Source organism: Schistocerca americana, chromosome 3 (assembly GCF_021461395.2).
Source record: "Schistocerca americana isolate TAMUIC-IGC-003095 chromosome 3, iqSchAmer2.1, whole genome shotgun sequence".
Taxonomy (NCBI): domain Eukaryota; kingdom Metazoa; phylum Arthropoda; class Insecta; order Orthoptera; family Acrididae; genus Schistocerca; species Schistocerca americana.
Genome location: NC_060121.1, coordinates 987,466,494 through 987,483,500, shown reverse-complemented (window position 1 = coordinate 987,483,500; position 17,007 = coordinate 987,466,494).

Here is a 17,007-nt window from a genome sequence, read left to right as displayed (position 1 = left end):
TTCGCAACAAACTGTTGCCTCATCAGGAAAGAGGGAAGGAGAGGGGAAGACGAAAGGAAGTGGGTTTTAAGGGAGAGGGTAAGGAGTCATTCCAATCCCGGGAGCGGAAAGACTTACCTTAGGGGGAAAAAAGGACAGGTATACACTCGCACACACGCACATATCCATCCACACATACAGACACAAGCAGACATATTTAAAGACAAAGAGTTTGGGCAGAGATGTCAGTCGAGGCAGAAGTGTAGAGGCAAAGAAGTTGTTGAAAGACAGGTGAGGTATGAGTGGCGGCAACTTGAAATTAATTTCAAGTTGCCGCCACTCATACCTCACCTGTCTTTCAACAACTTCTTTGCCTCTACACTTCTGCCTCGACTGACATCTCTGCCCAAACTCTTTGTCTTTAAATATGTCTGCTTGTGTCTGTATGTGTGGATGGATATGTGCGTGTGTGCGAGTGTATACCTGTCCTTTTTTCCCCCTAAGGTAAGTCTTTCCGCTCCCGGGATTGGAATGACTCCTTACCCTCTCCCTTAAAACCCACTTCCTTTCGTCTTCCCCTCTCCTTCCCTCTTTCCTGATGAGGCAACAGTTTGTTGCGAAAGCTTGAATTTTGTGTGTGTGTTTGTGTTTGTTTGTGTATCTATCGACCTGCCAGCGCTTTTGTTCGGTAAGTCACCTCATCTTTGTTTTTATATATAATCTATACAGTTACATAGTTTAAGACCCCAGGTATAACACACTGCAGCCATTGACCCTGGTGGGCTTTTATTTGGGAGTAATTGATGAAGAAACAAAATTCAAAAGTTTTTATTATACTTAGCAGCATTAAAAAAGTGTTATTTTGTGAATCTTCACCTGTGTTATTTTGTCCATAGGAATTTAGGCTGTTTTTTAAATGTTTCTTTGACACTTGCCATGCAAAAAAATTGCACATCTTGTAATGAAAAATACATTTTTCACGCCATTGCACAGTCAATATAAATATATTATTTTGTCTTTTGCTTTTTAATCACTAAACAGGAATGTTCAAATAATTGGTTAGTGTAATAGTTAAAAATAATTAAATTCACATTCACAAAAGTGCCATGTAAAGAAACTAATATAAAGAAAAATGAAACAAATTTAAAAGTTCATATGGTGATTAAAATGATGTGACAAAGAAATAGGAATAAAAATTACATTTAAACCATGTAATTGAATAAAAATAATAATCGAAGTAATTTTGATAAAGATTTAAAAAATTAAAAAAAAAAAAAATCATGCACCTAGTGAGATTCAAACCCACAACCTTTTTCATGTGAAACCCTTACCGTGTCCATAACTTTTTTAATGCTATTGAGTGTGCAAAATTCCGTTCCCCCCACCCCCAGAATTATTCACAAACGAGGGTCCAGAATGGTGAATGGCTGCAGGGCGCGACAACTCGGATCGTAACATACATCACTGTATATCTGTCCGCCCCGGTAGCTGAGTGGTCAGCGTGACAGACTGTCAATCCTAAAGGCCCGGGTTCGATTCCCGGCTGGGTCGGAAATTTTCTCCGCTCAGGGACTGGGTGTTGTGTTGTCCTAATCATCATCATTTCATCCCCATCGACACGCAGGTCGCCGAAGTGGCGTCAAATCGAAAGACCTGCACCAGTCGAACGGTCTACCCGACGGGAGGCCCTAGCCACACGACATTTCCATTTTATACTGTATATCTGGTTTCAAAAAGTTGTTCCCATCACTGGGGGCCTCTCCTTGTTGGGTGGGTTTCATTTCTCTCTCTCTCTCTCTCTCTCTCTCTCTCTCTCTCTCTCTCTCTCTCTCCCCCTCTCTCCCTCCCTCCCTCCCCCTCCCCCTCCCCCTCCCCCTCCCTCTCCCTCTCCCTCTCCCTCTCCCTCTCCCTCTCCCTCTCCCTCTCCCCCCCCCTCCTCTTTCCCTCTCTCCCTTTATTTTTTGACTTCCTCTGTCCTTTCTCCACTTTGGCATTTGAGATCTCTCTTTTTGTCTTCTTTCCTGTGCATGCCTGGCTGACTCACGTGCTTGACACCAAAGGGCCACAGGGTAAATGCTTATCTCCCAGCACCCAGGGTTGACAGGTAGGGCATGCACGTACTCCTTGGTAAAGGCTAGGTCCTGGGAGAGGCGGTTGCCTGGTACAAAATTATCTCTTATCAGGGTGTAGCCGCAGTCAATTGCGATATGAAGGGGATTGATGTGCCTATCCACACCCTTTTCTTATCATGTGATTAAGTGGAATTCCACTCGAAGGCCCAGGCGGGCTGTGAAGTCATTAACATCAGACCCTACATACCGAACCCAATCCATTGATACCAACGCCAGCATTATAACCATACTCGCATGTTATGAAAAAACTTAGCCAAATGCGTGACTTGTGGCAGTGATTTTCACGAGGGAGATTGCCCACCTCTTCCTCCGCACTGCATCAAGTACACTATCAACTATGCCACTTCATCTCTTGAATTGCCCGGTGTACCTCGATGAGTGAGTCGTTCAGGTGATCCATATGAAGGAAAAGGTACCTATCAATGTTGCTCGCAAAATGTTAGTTAGCCGAAAGCCTTGCATACCACTATGTGGCAGTTACAGTACCTTTGTTGCTATGTCACGTGAAAATTATGGCCATGCAGACATGCAACTTCCATTTCAGTGCTGCGGTTGTGAAATCACCTAGTGATAATGTGACGTCCTTATCTCCACCTACTACAGCTGTTCAACCCAATAAAAACTTTTGCCTACTCATATGTAGTCCCTTCTGATGCAACCAGGCAAAAAGAAATTCCAAAAGGAATACTCCAGAGATGACTTTTTCCACACCTCAAATCAGCAAACATCTGGGTCCGTGTCTGACAAACGCAGAGGTACTGGGAAGGCAAACGTTCTTCCCTTCTCCAACTCGGAGATCCTCTACAACAGTGAAACTGTGCGACATCTCTGTCCAGCCAACCTCCATTTCACTGGTGAAAGTTACCAACCGATCCTCCACCCTGGTGTCATGTGACCAACCCGGGTAGGTTACTTGTACCTCTGACAAAATTTGGAACAAGATCCTCCGGCCCCAGAACCCTATACTAGTATGCAACCAAAATGTGGGGCTCAGCAGCCACTGAAGTAATTAGCCATTGCAAGAGAAATATCTCCTAGTGTCTAATATGGCTGTTCTCCAACGGAACATTTGTGGCATCAGATCCCACAGGGCAGCAGGGAAGACTTACAGCTGCTATTGCGATTGTAATGCCCAGTTGTTTTATGCCTTCAAGAAGCAAAGTTACGCCCTCAAGATCCCTTTGACCTCTTCAATCCACTCCAGTCCGTTCCCAGAGGAGTCATGATGCACATTCTGGATGACATCCATAGCCAAAACATTTCATTGAACACAGAGCTACAGCTGTTGTGTCTATCTTTATTTCCCCAGTTATATCTATTCTCTTCGTAATATCTACATACCCCATCATTTTATCTCACCAGGACAGACATGATGCCTTACCGCTCAGCTCCCTCAACCCATATTGCCACGTGGAAACTGCAGTGCCCACCATCCCATTTGGGGCTCTATGAGAACCTGCCTGAGAGGCTCTCTGCTACCGGATATTCTCTGCCACCTTACTCTCTTTTCTCTTAACACTAGTGAACCACATTTCTTTCAGATTCCACACATACTTTCATGCATCTGGATCTCTTGTTCTGTATTGCACGGCTTGCACACCATCTAGAGTGGTCTGTACTCTCAAAACACATACTCAAGTGACCATTTCCCATGTGTAATTCATGTGCTAACTCGTGTCCCATCTGTGCGCAAGACCAACTAGCAGCTTTCTAAAGCTGATTGGAGGCTCTACTCTTCAGTGGCAACCTTTGATGAACATTTCCACAGCAGTGATGATCAGGTAGAGTACCTTACGAATGTTATCCTTTCTGCTGGAGAATGTTCCGTCCCCCAAACATTTTCGATACTGTGACGTGTCCCAGTCCCCAGGTGGACTCAGAAATGCCATGATGCCATTCGCATTCAAAGTGTCGTCACGTTATCAGAGGTAGCTAAAAACCTAGATGGATTTCTTTTACTAATTCTTTTAACCATTTTACTCTCTCACCTGTTTGCAGTAAACTACATTAGATTTCTGGAAACAAGGTACAGCTCCTCATTCCTGGATTGACTGCAGCAAATGATGCCCTTGTGGACCCTATTGATATTTCTAACACCTTGGGTCGATACTTTGCAGTGATTTCAAGCTCTGCCCATTACCATCCTGCCCTCCTACCTCGAAAATGAGTGGGGGAGATTTGGGAGATATTTTTCTTCCGTCAGAATCGTGAATGTTACCATACCGTTTTTACCATGATGGAGCTCAAACATGGTGTCACCTCGTCATGATCCTCTGCTCCAGGACTGGAGGATATTCACATTCAGATGTTGCAGCACCTACCTCTTGATGACATTGGTGTGAAACTAGTGTAATCTCCATACCCAAACCTGATAAGAACAAACATCTTCCATCCAGCTATCACCTAATTTTCCTCACCAGCAGTGTCTGCAAGTTGATGGAATGCATGATCAGTGGTCGGTCGGTATGGTGGCTTGAGTCTCGGAATTTGCTTACAGATGCTCAGTGCGGATTCGTAGGCATCACTATGCAATTGGTCATCTCATCAACCTTTGTAATGAAAAATTTTCTATGGAAATGCCGGACTGTAGCTTGGTTTTTTGATTTGGAGAAGGCTTACAGTAGCTGTGGAGATGGGGTCCTCCGTACAATGCACATGTAAGGCTTCCAAGCCTGCATGCCTCATTTTATTCAGGTGTTTTTTAAAAGACCGGGTTTTCAACGTACATGTTGAACTCTTTTATTCTGGCGAACGAATTGCCTCAGGGCTCTGTGCTTAGTGTAGTCCTATTTGCCATAGCAGTCATCCCTATCACGAACTGTCTTCTGTCCGGCATCTCAGGCTTCCTTTTCATCGATTACTTTACAGCCTTCTGCAACTCTCAACTGGTCCACTTACTTTGTTGACTGTCTTTACTCATGGAGTATCAACAAATGTTTCGATTTTTCCACATAAAAAGCTCTCTCTCTGAACTTCTGGTGGTGTAAGGAGTTTGTTCCACCGTCCTTACCGTATTTACTCGAATCTAAGCCACACTTTTTTTCCAGTTTTTGTAATTCAAAAAACCGCGTGCGGCTTAGAATCGAATGCAAAGTAAGCGGAAGTTCTGAAAAATGTTGGTAGGTGCCGCCACAACTAAATTCTGCCGTCGAATATATGTAGCGCTACACAGGCATGCTTTGCAGGCACAAAGATAAATACTGGCGCCAGAACCTCTGCCTCAGTAAATAAATTAAAAGAAGAGGTAGAAGAATGTAAACATTATGCCATGTATTCTTTCGTGTTTGCTGCTATCTCATTTAAATTCTGTCTGCCTAATAAACTACGAAACTAGAGTAAGACAACAGCAAATGTGGAAGAATATACATATCATGTCATGTTTACATTCGTATTATCCTTATGCTGAATAGTGATACAGTCAGAAATGAAGCATGGCAACTGACTAGATTTTTAAATCTAAGATGACTCTAATTTCTGTGCAGAATGTAATGTACTAAAGAGGCGTCTGCAAAGATTTTCAAACGGAGAAAATTTTTTGCTAAACTCTCGTTCAGAACGCCTTCAGCAGTCTATTATTTGGTTCTTGTTGGTCATTATCAAAGAAAGCAGCAGTGTAAGTAACAAAAAATAGCATTCTCTTGCCATTGTTTTGCTTATGAGACAATTCCTCTCTTTTTTTTTTTTAAATTGTAAGCCTTGGTAGCGTGCACAAAAGCAAGCCGTGCCGCAAGCGGCAACAGGTCGTAAACACTCATTATCAGAATGCGACAAACAATGCATGACACAGTACAATAATGCATTTTCATCTTAGAGTGACTTAAACACCTATAACAAAGAGAATGGCACTTATCAGATCAAAGCAAAATAAGCAATTGATTCAAACCAGACGAAGCACGTGAAAAAGGTAGGGTACCTGTATAAATACGGACGGAGCGCCTGACACATAGCAATGAATTTTTAGACAACATAGTTGCGTGGAGATAGCAGCGATTTCTTGTACATGATTACTTACTAATATCATAACTTTACAGTGTAAATTGCCCTGAAGATGACCCCATCGCAGGTTGAAACCGGTTGGCGACTAAATAAATAATGTGATTGTGACTGTCATTTTGATTAATTGACATAGAAATGGCTACTTGGTAAAGCTTAAGTGTTAAACTTATGACTCGGACCAAACTACTGTAGCTGTATCTTCATCCATTCGACCTCAATTGTGTCTCATGTTAGGGTGGTCTAAAACTTTTCTCTCCCCTTGAATTTTGAGTCTCAAATTTCAGGTGCGGCTTAGCTTCGGGAAAATTTTTTTCCCTTGATTTTGAGTCTCATTTTTCAGGTTCGGCTTAGATTCAAGTGTGGCTTGGATTCAAGTAAATACAGTACATCTTGGTCCTGCTGCTCTTCCATTTGTCGAAACTGCAAAGTTCTTGGGACTCACGCTCAGTGGAAAACCCTGTTGGTCCTTCCACATATCTTATCTGGCAGTACGCTGTAGCTGATCCCAAATTATCATAAAAGTTTTAAACGATACTTCATGGGGAGTGGTTCGGAAAATCCTCCTCCACTTATACAATTCATTGTCTGCTCAAAAATGTACTCAGGATGTCTCCTCCTCAGGGGCTCAGCATTCATTTGCTAAGTACGGGCTTGGTGACCCTGGGGTTCCTGAGCTGGGGATTGGTAAGCACCGCAAGTCCTCTGTCACCATAAGCTCTGGGCATGCTTCAGCGATCACCGTTTGGTACAGCAGTAGAACGTTGTGCGTCACAGGGAACAAGGATCTTGGCTTGACTGTCTGGATTGTAAGAATGATAAAAACCTCTTAAAAAAAAAAACCTCAATCCTAAGGTGTGTTGCGTGCTGACGGCATGTGTGGCTGTTGAGGCGGAACAGTCATTAGTGGGTGACTCTGGGGTACCTGCTGCACCTCAGTTGTACAAGGCTTATCCTGGCAAGGGGCACTCTATCTTGGTGGACATTTGTTCCCTAGCTGCACTTGGGACGACAATGGAGCCTCTTCATTCTTCAAAAACTTCTCAAAGTGGATCAAGTGGGCCACTGGTGAGCACTGTTACCTATCCCAACAAGAGAAGCTACGAGGGTACCTCTCCTGAGCATACTCCTCAGGAATGCAGAATCAGTTAAAGTAACAGAGACTTCTGTGTTGGGCGACTACCCTATTACTGTTGAACAGCATAAAACCTTAAATTCCAGCCGTGGGGTGGTAATGTGTGAAGACCTCATGGATGAGGATATCAGTGCCTTATAACAGGAATGGGCAGACGACAGTGTTACAGAATTTCAAAATGTGAAGAAGAGAGTGAATGGACAGCTTTTACCTTTCCATACGTAAGATCTGCCCAGCCACATTAAGGCAGGTTTGTTACACTTACTGGTTCACCCTTTTTTTGCAAATTGTATGTGATGTTTCAAGTGTCCAAGGTCGCTCATACAACCATTGTGTGTAAGGGTCGTGCTACCTCATGGAACTGTGGTCAAGCAGCTCATGAACCAGGTGTGCAATATTCATCTCCATCAGTGTGTGTGAATTGCTCTAACTCACATCCAGTCTGGAATAGAATGTGCCCCTCTGTAGGGACGACAAGAAAATTCAAGAACTTTAAAGAGTTACATGTCACAGGTCATATGTCGAAGCAAAGAAGCTTCTTAAATCAATGCGGCATTGATCATTCACTACCTCATTTGCATCAGCTGTGAAACAATCCATGTTAAAGTTAGTGTGATGACACAAACAGATGTGGCAGCTGCCACTACCAACAAGTGTTCCTGTTGCTGCACAAGCCAACAGCGAGGCTCCGGTAACATTGCTCTTGCCAAAGGCTCAGTCTCACAAACTTCTCAGAGTGACGCTGTGGAGCCATTGACCCCCACAGGAAATGTCACACTGGTGCCAACTGGTACACTCATTCAAGGATCTTCCCATGTTTCATCTCAACGAGAAAAAGCTACCACAAAGACCAAGTCAAAATTCAGTGGAACAGTCCCTAAAGCACCGGCAGTGAGACCAGCTGCTGCTATTGACGATTTGACAACGGATGTGGTTTCAATCGGCGACCCACCTAGTCCTACTAGTCCGCCACCAGTGACCTCACGTTCCCCACCAAGGTGCAAAGAGAAAGTGAAAACAAGCTTTCCCAATCGATAATGGACCTCTTGCAGTGGAATTTAAATGGTTTCAAAGTTCCCGTGCATGAACTAAAGTTCTTCACACAGACCAGACCCTTATATGTGTGTGTCTTCAAGAAACACATTTCAAGGAATCCGATACCCCTGTGTTTAGGGGTTATTGTCTGTATTGAAAAGATGATCTTCAAGGTGGGAGAGCTCAGGGAGGACTAGCAGTGTTTGTCAATAACACAGGTTACTCCTCCTCTGTAACCCTAATTGTGAGACTACAGGACGGTTGCTGTCACTGCATTTTGTGTCCTTTCAGGTAATCTGTTCCCACTACTTTCTACTACAGGCCCCACTAAATGGTGAGGCACTTTCCGAGCTGATCGGCCAGCTTCTGCCCCCCCCCCCCCCCCTTTCCTCTAAGGGGATTTTATTGCCCATAATATTCTATGTGGTAGTCTCTCCACCTGCCCAAGAGGACGAGCAGTTGAAAGTGTATTCCGATTTTTACACCCTGTGTCTCCTGAATATGAGGGCCATGACACATTTTTGCACAGTAACAGGGACATTCTCTGCCATTGATTTGACAGTTTGCTCTCCTGCTCCTGCGGACTCTGTTGAATGGAAGATTGGAGACAACCTCCAATCCAGTGAACCACATTCGTATTACAATCTACCTTTTATAATGAATGGAGTGTAGGGGAACTCCACCCTAGTTCCTGCTGTCCAAGGCGAAATGGATGCTTAATAGCCAGCTGGCTGTGCTTGAGCACAGGGACAGAGTGCACGACTGGGTGGGTCACATTACTGATATAATCCATGCTGCTGCTGACGCATCTATACCTAAATCATCAGGCTGTCACAGAAGGCAATCTGTTCCTTAGTGGAACGATCAGTATCATTGTGCTATAGGAGACAGGTGGACATCGCTGCGCAGGTTCCGGCATAGTCCAACAGCAGGGAACCTTTGAGCCTCTTGGTTAGCGAGAGCCGAAACCTGACGGACAGTGAAGGAGAGCAAGAAGCAATCGTGACACGAGCTTCTGAAGTCCATTAATCGGTCAACTTCCGCCACTGCAGTATGGGAATCTGTAAGGAAGATATTTGGGAAACAGATGACCTATCCATTTGGTGCCATAAAGGGCAATGGAGTCCTGAAAGTAACACCCGCCGGTATCGCTAACACCATGGCGTGATACTTTTATGATGTAACATCATCCATGAGTCCAGTTCTGGGTTTTCAAGCTTGTCTCAAAGTTCGAGAGAGGGAATGTCTTGCTTTTTTTTCTCCAACAATGATGAGGCCTATAACTTCTTGTTCTCCATGTGGGAATTGGACACAGCATTAGCTGCAATTTGCGAGACCGTTCCTGGAGCAGACTTTATACATTATAGTATGATACAGCATCTTAACCCTGCATCTAAAGAAACCTTACTTGCTCTATTTAATAAGATATGGGGAATATCCTGTCCTTTGTAGAGAATCCATAATGGTCCCCATTCTTAAACCAGGGAAGGAGCGCACACTGCTAGGCAGCTATCAGTGTGTCGCTCTTGCCAGTAGAGCGGATGATCAATTTCCGCCTAGTCTGGACTCTGGAATCTCGAAATCTCCTCAGTCGTTTCCGATGTGGATTTAGAAGATACTGTTCCACTCGTGGTAACCTCATCCTACTTGGAGATAGCTATACAGGAGGCATTCCTAAGTGAAAACAGCATTTAATACCCATCTTTTTTGACATTAAAAAAGCATACGACACTTCATGGAGACACAATATACTTTATCAGGTACACGAATGGGGCTTTCGTGGCTGCCTCCCCATTTTCCTGCGCTTCTTTCTTGCTGAACGTTACTTTCGGTACAGAGCCAGTAATACTCTTTCCGATAGACTTCCTCAAGTTCGTTGTGTCCCACAGGTGAGTGTTTTAAGTGTGACTTTGTTTGCAATTGCGATCAATGGCATATAGTCTGCAGTGAGAAGTCTTGTGCACTGCTGATTGTTTGTGGATGATTTTTCTGTTTTCTGTCCCACTTATAGTCTCATATCTTCCTCTCTTCAGTTACAGCTGACACTTCAAGCAACTGGAAGAATGGTCTACTCAGACAGGTTTCAATTTCTGCCCAGAGAAAGCCGCATGTTCTGATTTTAATCGATATTGTTCTCTTTTTACACCTCCAGGACTAAGGCAGTGGGACACTGTTTTACTTTTTAAGGAGGTGGTGTGATTTGTAGGTCTCTTATTTGATAGCAAACTTACTTGGCTGCCACATCTCAAGGAGCTCAAATAACGAGCCCTTAAAGTGCTTGATATCATGATGTGCTTGAATGGGAAGAACTGGGGTGCAGATATCCTGTTTGTTGCAGTTCTATAATGGTTTCGTGCAATCGTGTCTCGATTATGGCTGTACGGTCTACGGCTCGGCACGACCAACATATTTAAAGATGCTGGACCCGGACGCCACGAGGGCATCAGATTGGCCACAGGTGCCTATAGGATGAGCCTTATACCAAACTTGTGTGCAGGGGCAGGAGAGGCGCCATCAGCTGCTCAGCGGCGGTTCCTTGTGGCTAAACAGGCGCTCAAGCTCCGGTCATTTCCAACTTCACCCTGGTTGTTACTGAAACTAGAATGATTTTAGATTTGACAGAGTGCAACAAATTGTTCACTCCAGACTACAATTTTAGGAATAAATTTCTTATCATTATAAATGAGCCCCAGGACTGGAACGTGGTATACATAGGTGGGTCCAAAGTGGGGGATGCTGTCAGTTGTTCTGTCATTTTTCCTGCCTATGTCTTTCGATTTCATCTGCCTTGTGCGGTTACTATCTCTGATGCCAAACTTTACCAATTCCTCATCTGTTCTGACTCATTTAGTGTACTGCAGACAATCCGGTCTATGTACCCAGCAGATAGAAATGTCCAAAATATCTACGACACCATCCTGTACTTACGACTGCAAGGAAAGGAAGTCTCATTCTGCTTGGTACTAAGACATGTGGGAATGAGTTGGCCGATACCACGGCCGAGGGGGCATGTGTGCTTCCCGACTTAACTGACTGCCCTATCCCTCTGTACACTGCACTGTTATTTCTGCGGAGATCTGTCATGCGTGTTTGGGAGGAAGACTGGCTGGGCGTGACGGAAAGTAAGCTGCAATCAATAAAAGTGACTTTGAGGCCATGGTGCCCCTCCTTCCATCTAGTTAGAATTGACGAAGTCTGTTTAACGTATCTTCGGATAGGATACAACAGCCTGACCCATGGCTTCCTTCTCAGACGTGAAGAACCGCGTGTCTGTGGCACATGTGGTGTGCTGGTTAAGGTTCGCTACATTTGCACCGACTGTATTTTATATAATGACGAGAGGGTTCAAACTGGTTTACCGACAGACCTGCCCTCAGTTTTAGGTGATAATGAGCTGAATGTGGAATGAGTTTTACAATTTTCTGTTCATCTTCACTTCTACCTAAGCTCTTAGGTCAATGATTTTAGTATGTTGGAGAACAACTGGCTCATCCCGTTGCTTTTTTTATGATCCGCTGATCTTCTTTTCTGGACTTGCCTCTCAGTGGCCGTCCAGATCAGATGTCATTGTTTGTAATGGTCTTCCTTGACTCACTTGCTCCATTGTACTGTTCAGAGGAGTCGTGTGTGTTCGTGTACAAAAGGGTACAAGGGAGCGTATGCGGTCCAGTGTTGTGTTTTGGGCAATCCTCATTTTGTATGCTAAAGCCCCATTCACCTCAAACAGTCAGCATACGGGCGCTAATGAATGTGATGTTGAGTGCCCTCCAGATGCAGCCCCCCCCCCCCCCCCCCCCCCCGCCCTTACACACACACACACACACACACACACACACACACACACACACACTGGTGTCTCATCTGCACGACAGTCTACTTTACTCCGTCTCAACATAATCTACCACGAGGCATACATTTGCCCACTGGAGCTTTCTACACTAGCCCAATCATGTGTCTCTACACAGATGTTGCCGAACTACCTCTGTCATTCCAGCGTGATGTTCTCCTCAGCATCTGTCCTCTATGCCCAACCATGAATTCTAAGTGTCCTTACTTAATGGCTCCTTTGACCACCAATATGCGGTGAGCGCATCATCTTGTTTGCCTCGCAGAATTTGCTTCCATATGCTGTTTGGAAGTTTAACCTTACACAACTTGCCACATTCCCGATGGGTGGAGCCCTCCATTTCCTTGGCTTTGTGCAAAGGTCCATATTCATCTTGGACTTAGTCAACTTCCCAAAGACACTATTCTGGATTTGAACTACTGCTGTAAGTTTCTCGAACTAACACGCTTTTTGGAGGCAGCAAATTTGTCTACACTGATGACATGAAGACCGACTGTAGCCTCAGATGTGCCTTGTTCACTGGCAACAAGCATACTAGATATCCGCTTCTAGAACAATGCTCGAATTTTACTGCAGAGCTTTCCACCCTCTATCGGGCCACACAGTACATCGAGGACACAGGCTTCTCAATTATGTATTATGTTCTAATTTACTTGGTGCCCACCAGAGCCCGTGTCTACTACACGCATGCCACCCCTTAATACAATGAGTCCAAGAATGCCTTCACTGGCATGCTGACAATGGAGATAACGAGATTTTCACGTGGGTCCCTGGTCAGGAGAGTTTTAGGTACTAAAGCTGCGATGCTACTGCCAAAGCTGCAGTGAGATTACATAGGCCTCTTAGCTATTCGGTTCTGGCATGAAAACAGGTCTTCTCTATATGAGAGCAAACTGCTTGGATGACTTCCTCTGGCCCCTCTCAACAAGAGGAGATACTTTTAACTAGGCTGTGTGATGGGCACTGTCATTTCAGTCACCATTATTTGTTAAGTGGAGACCCCACACCACTCTGTGCTTACTGCAAACAACCATTAACAATGCACAGTTTTCTGAGCCATTGCCAATTTTATGAGATGGAATCAAAAATTTTCAGGACTGGTGCTGCATCTAGAAAGTAGGAGTAGTAGATTTTTGGACTGCTAGGTGGCGAAAGCTGCTTATCTGATGGGTCAGTGTGCGGAGTGGCATTCAGCTGGGAGGACATGTTGCATGTCCACAGAGATTTCCATAATACTCTATGTTTGGTGTGTGGCGATTTTATGATGGATCCACGAACAGAACAGCGCGTGTGTGTCAAATTCTGTGCGAATCTCCAACCTTCTTGTGATGGGTTATCACGAGGGACAAGAGCTGGATTTACGGTTATGACCCAGAGACAAAGCAGCAACGTCCCAGTGGAAGAGCCCAGGCTCTCTAAGACCCAAAAAAGTGAGACAGGTGAAGAACATTGATCATCGTTTTCTTTGATACCAAGGGAATAGCGCACAAAGAATTCATCCCACCTAACCAAACAGTGAGTTCTGCATACTACTGTGACATTTTGTGATGGCTCTGTGAAAACATGCGGCGACGACGGCCCGAACTTTGGCGTCAAGGGAACTGGCTGCTGTATTACGACGACACGCCCTGTCACACATCCTTGGTCACCAGGACTTTTCTGGCAAAAAAACAACATTGCAGTTGTACCCCACCCACCGTACTTGCCAGATTTGGCACCTTGCGACTTCGCGCTATTCCCAAAACTAAAACTCAAGTTGAAAAGCCATCAGTTCGACACTCTAGAGAGGATTCAAGAACCATCGCTGGCTGTGATAAACACACTCAAAGTACAGGACTTCCAGAACAACATTTGACCAGTGGTAGAAGCACTGGGACTGGTGTGTACGAGGGGATGGGAACTACTTTGAGGGTGATGGTTAGCATTAGTCCAAAGATAAGGTTTTCAACAGATGGCTGCACCAGTCCCGAAAATTTTGGATAGCACCTCGTATAACCATTTATGTTTTATTATTATTATTATTATTATTCGTTACAGTCAACTTTGGACTACGCTAAGCATCAGTCATTTCTTGTGCTTTTTCTTGCGTTCTTCCCAGTACTTCTTCATTTTTTCTGAGTGGGCTTCTTTACGTTCTTGCGACCAGGTTGTTCCCGTCTTCTTTGATTGCGTTCGGTCTTTGAATCCCTGTATTTTGTTGATGGCATTCCTATATTCCATTCTGTTGTAAACTGTCTCTGGTATAATGTTCATTTCTGCAATGTCTTCTTTTACTTCTTTCAGCCAGTTAATTTGTGTCTTTCTGCTTTCCATGTATTCCAGGATTTTCTTTGCCGTTCTTTCTGGTGCCATTCTTTTGACATGCCCATAGAAACTCAGTCTTCTCTTTTTAAAGGATGTTGTCAGTTTTTCAATTTTCTCGTATAACTCTTTATTGGATCGCAATTTATAATCCTGTCCATCCTTTTTAGGTCCTAAGATCTTTCTCAGTATTTTTCTCTCTTTTATTTCCAATTTCTCCAACAGACGTTTTCTGTTCAGTGGGATGCATTCAATCGCATACAAACTTTCTGGTTTTATTACCGCATTGTAGTGCCTGAGCTTGGCATTGATGGAGATCGACTTTTTGTTGTATACATTTCGGCATAGCTGGTATGCCGTTTCCATCTTTATTGCTCTTTCCTGTAGTGAAACATTTGGTAACCCTGTCGGTGTAATCCATTCCCCTAGATACTTAAATTTATGAACTCTCTTAATTATTCCATATTTAGTTTGCAATGTCTGTGTTGGGTCTGTTTTGTCCTGTATCATCAGTTCTGTCTTTTCATACGATATTTGTAGACCTGTCTTCTCAGCGATCTCATGCAGCATTTCTATCTGAATCTTTGCTGTTTCGATGTCATCTGCCAATATTGCCATGTCATCAGCAAATGCCAGACATTCAATTTTTGTTTTATTTCTTCCTAACGTTATCCCATTTTTCACTCCAGCTTCTGCCATCTTCTTTCTCCATTCCCTGACCACTTTTTCAAGGACAATGTTAAACAACAGCGGGGAGAGCCCATCCCCTTGTCTAACACCTGTTCCAATTACAAACGGCTGTGACAATCTACCCAAAAACTTCACTTGCGATTTTGTTCCCGTAAGGGTTTCCTGGATTAGACTTCTGCTTTTATCATCAATCCCAAATTCTTCTAATGTGTTAATCAGAGTTGGTCTATCAATAGAATCATATGCTTTTTTGAAGTCTATGAATGTAATTACTAGATTTTTCGATGTGCGTGCGCGAAGTTGTATTATGGAGAGTAGACTGAATATCTGTTCACTGCATGATCTTCCTTTTCTAAACCCAGCCTGATATTCACCCAGTTCTTTCTCTACCTGATTTTCAATCCTGTTTTGTAGTGCCTTGGATAGGATCTTATAGGCCACTGATAACAATGAGATACCTCTGTAGTTATTTGCATTTGTCTTGGCACCCTTCTTATGTAACGGATGAATCAATGCTGTCTTCCATTCCTCCGGAATCTTCTCTGTATTCCAAATCTCTTCAAACAGCGCCTCGAAATTATTTATTAAGTTTTCTCCTGCGTATTTCAGTAGTTCCGCGACTAACGAATCTTTACCAGATGCTTTATTGTTTTTCAATCCTTTCAAGATCTCTTTAATTTCTTCTTTATTAGGTGGTTCAGAGTCTGGTAGCTTATTCTTAGGCTTCTCAAATGTCAAGGTTTCATCAGGTCTTTTGCAGCTTAGCAGCGTTTCAAAGTAGTTCGCTAGGTGTTGGCAATTTTGTTCCACGCTGGTGATCAGATTTCCTTTTTCATCTTTGAAGCAGAGTGTCGGTGGTTTATATCTTGTTATTGTAGTTCTGAATGTTTGAAAGAAATTGCGTGTATTATTCTTAGAAAATTCATCTTGTATTTTCTGTATTTGTTGTGTGTCATATTTCCTTCGTTCACTTTTAATGATTTTCGTCGTTTCACGTCTTTGCGTTTTGAACTGCTCCCAGTCAGTTGGCCTTTTGGTTGAGTTGTATTTCTCCCAAGTTCTGGCTCTTTTCTGTAGTGCTTTCTCACAGACCTCATTCCACCAGGGATGCTTTTTCTTTTTGGTTAGTAAAATTGTTTGTTCTGCTGCGTCTCGTATTGAGGTTGCAATTTCTTCCCATTTGTGACTTTTGATTTTATCTGTCTTTTCCTTGTAGTCGTCTAAGACTTGCTGATTGAGCATTAAGTCCTGTACTCTGTATTTGGCTATTTTTGTTTCGTCACTCTTGTGACTTCTTTCTGGTGTTAATTTCATCTTAATTTTGGTCAGATAATGGTCAGAATCAAAGTTGGCCCCTTTCACCACCTGTACATCTTGAATGTCCCTTGAATTATCATAACTTATTGCCACGTGATCAATCTGGAACTCGCCAAGTAATTTGTTCGGTGATTTCCATGTTGTTTGTTTTTTGGGATTCTTCTGGAATTTAGTTGTCATAATGTTCAATTTGAATTTCTCACAAAACTCTACTAATCTCTGGCCATTCATGTTAGTTTTAGTGTGTGCTGTAAACCTCCCTGTGCTTTTTGATAATTCGTTTCTTCCAATTTGTGCATTAAAGTCTCCTAACAGAATTGTGGTGTGTTGCTCAGGGATCTTCCCTATTGTTTCTTCCAGTTCCTCCCAAAATGTCTGCACTTTCTCTGGATTTTGTTGGTTGTCTTTATTTATTGGTGCATGGGCATTTATAAGTGTGTACTTTTTATTTTTATTTCTGAATGTTATCAATGATATTCTTGGTGATTTAGATTTAAATTCTAGTACCTTAGTAGAAAATGAGTTATGTATCACAAATGCTGTGCCATATACCTGAAGACCTTTTGTATTCTTTACTA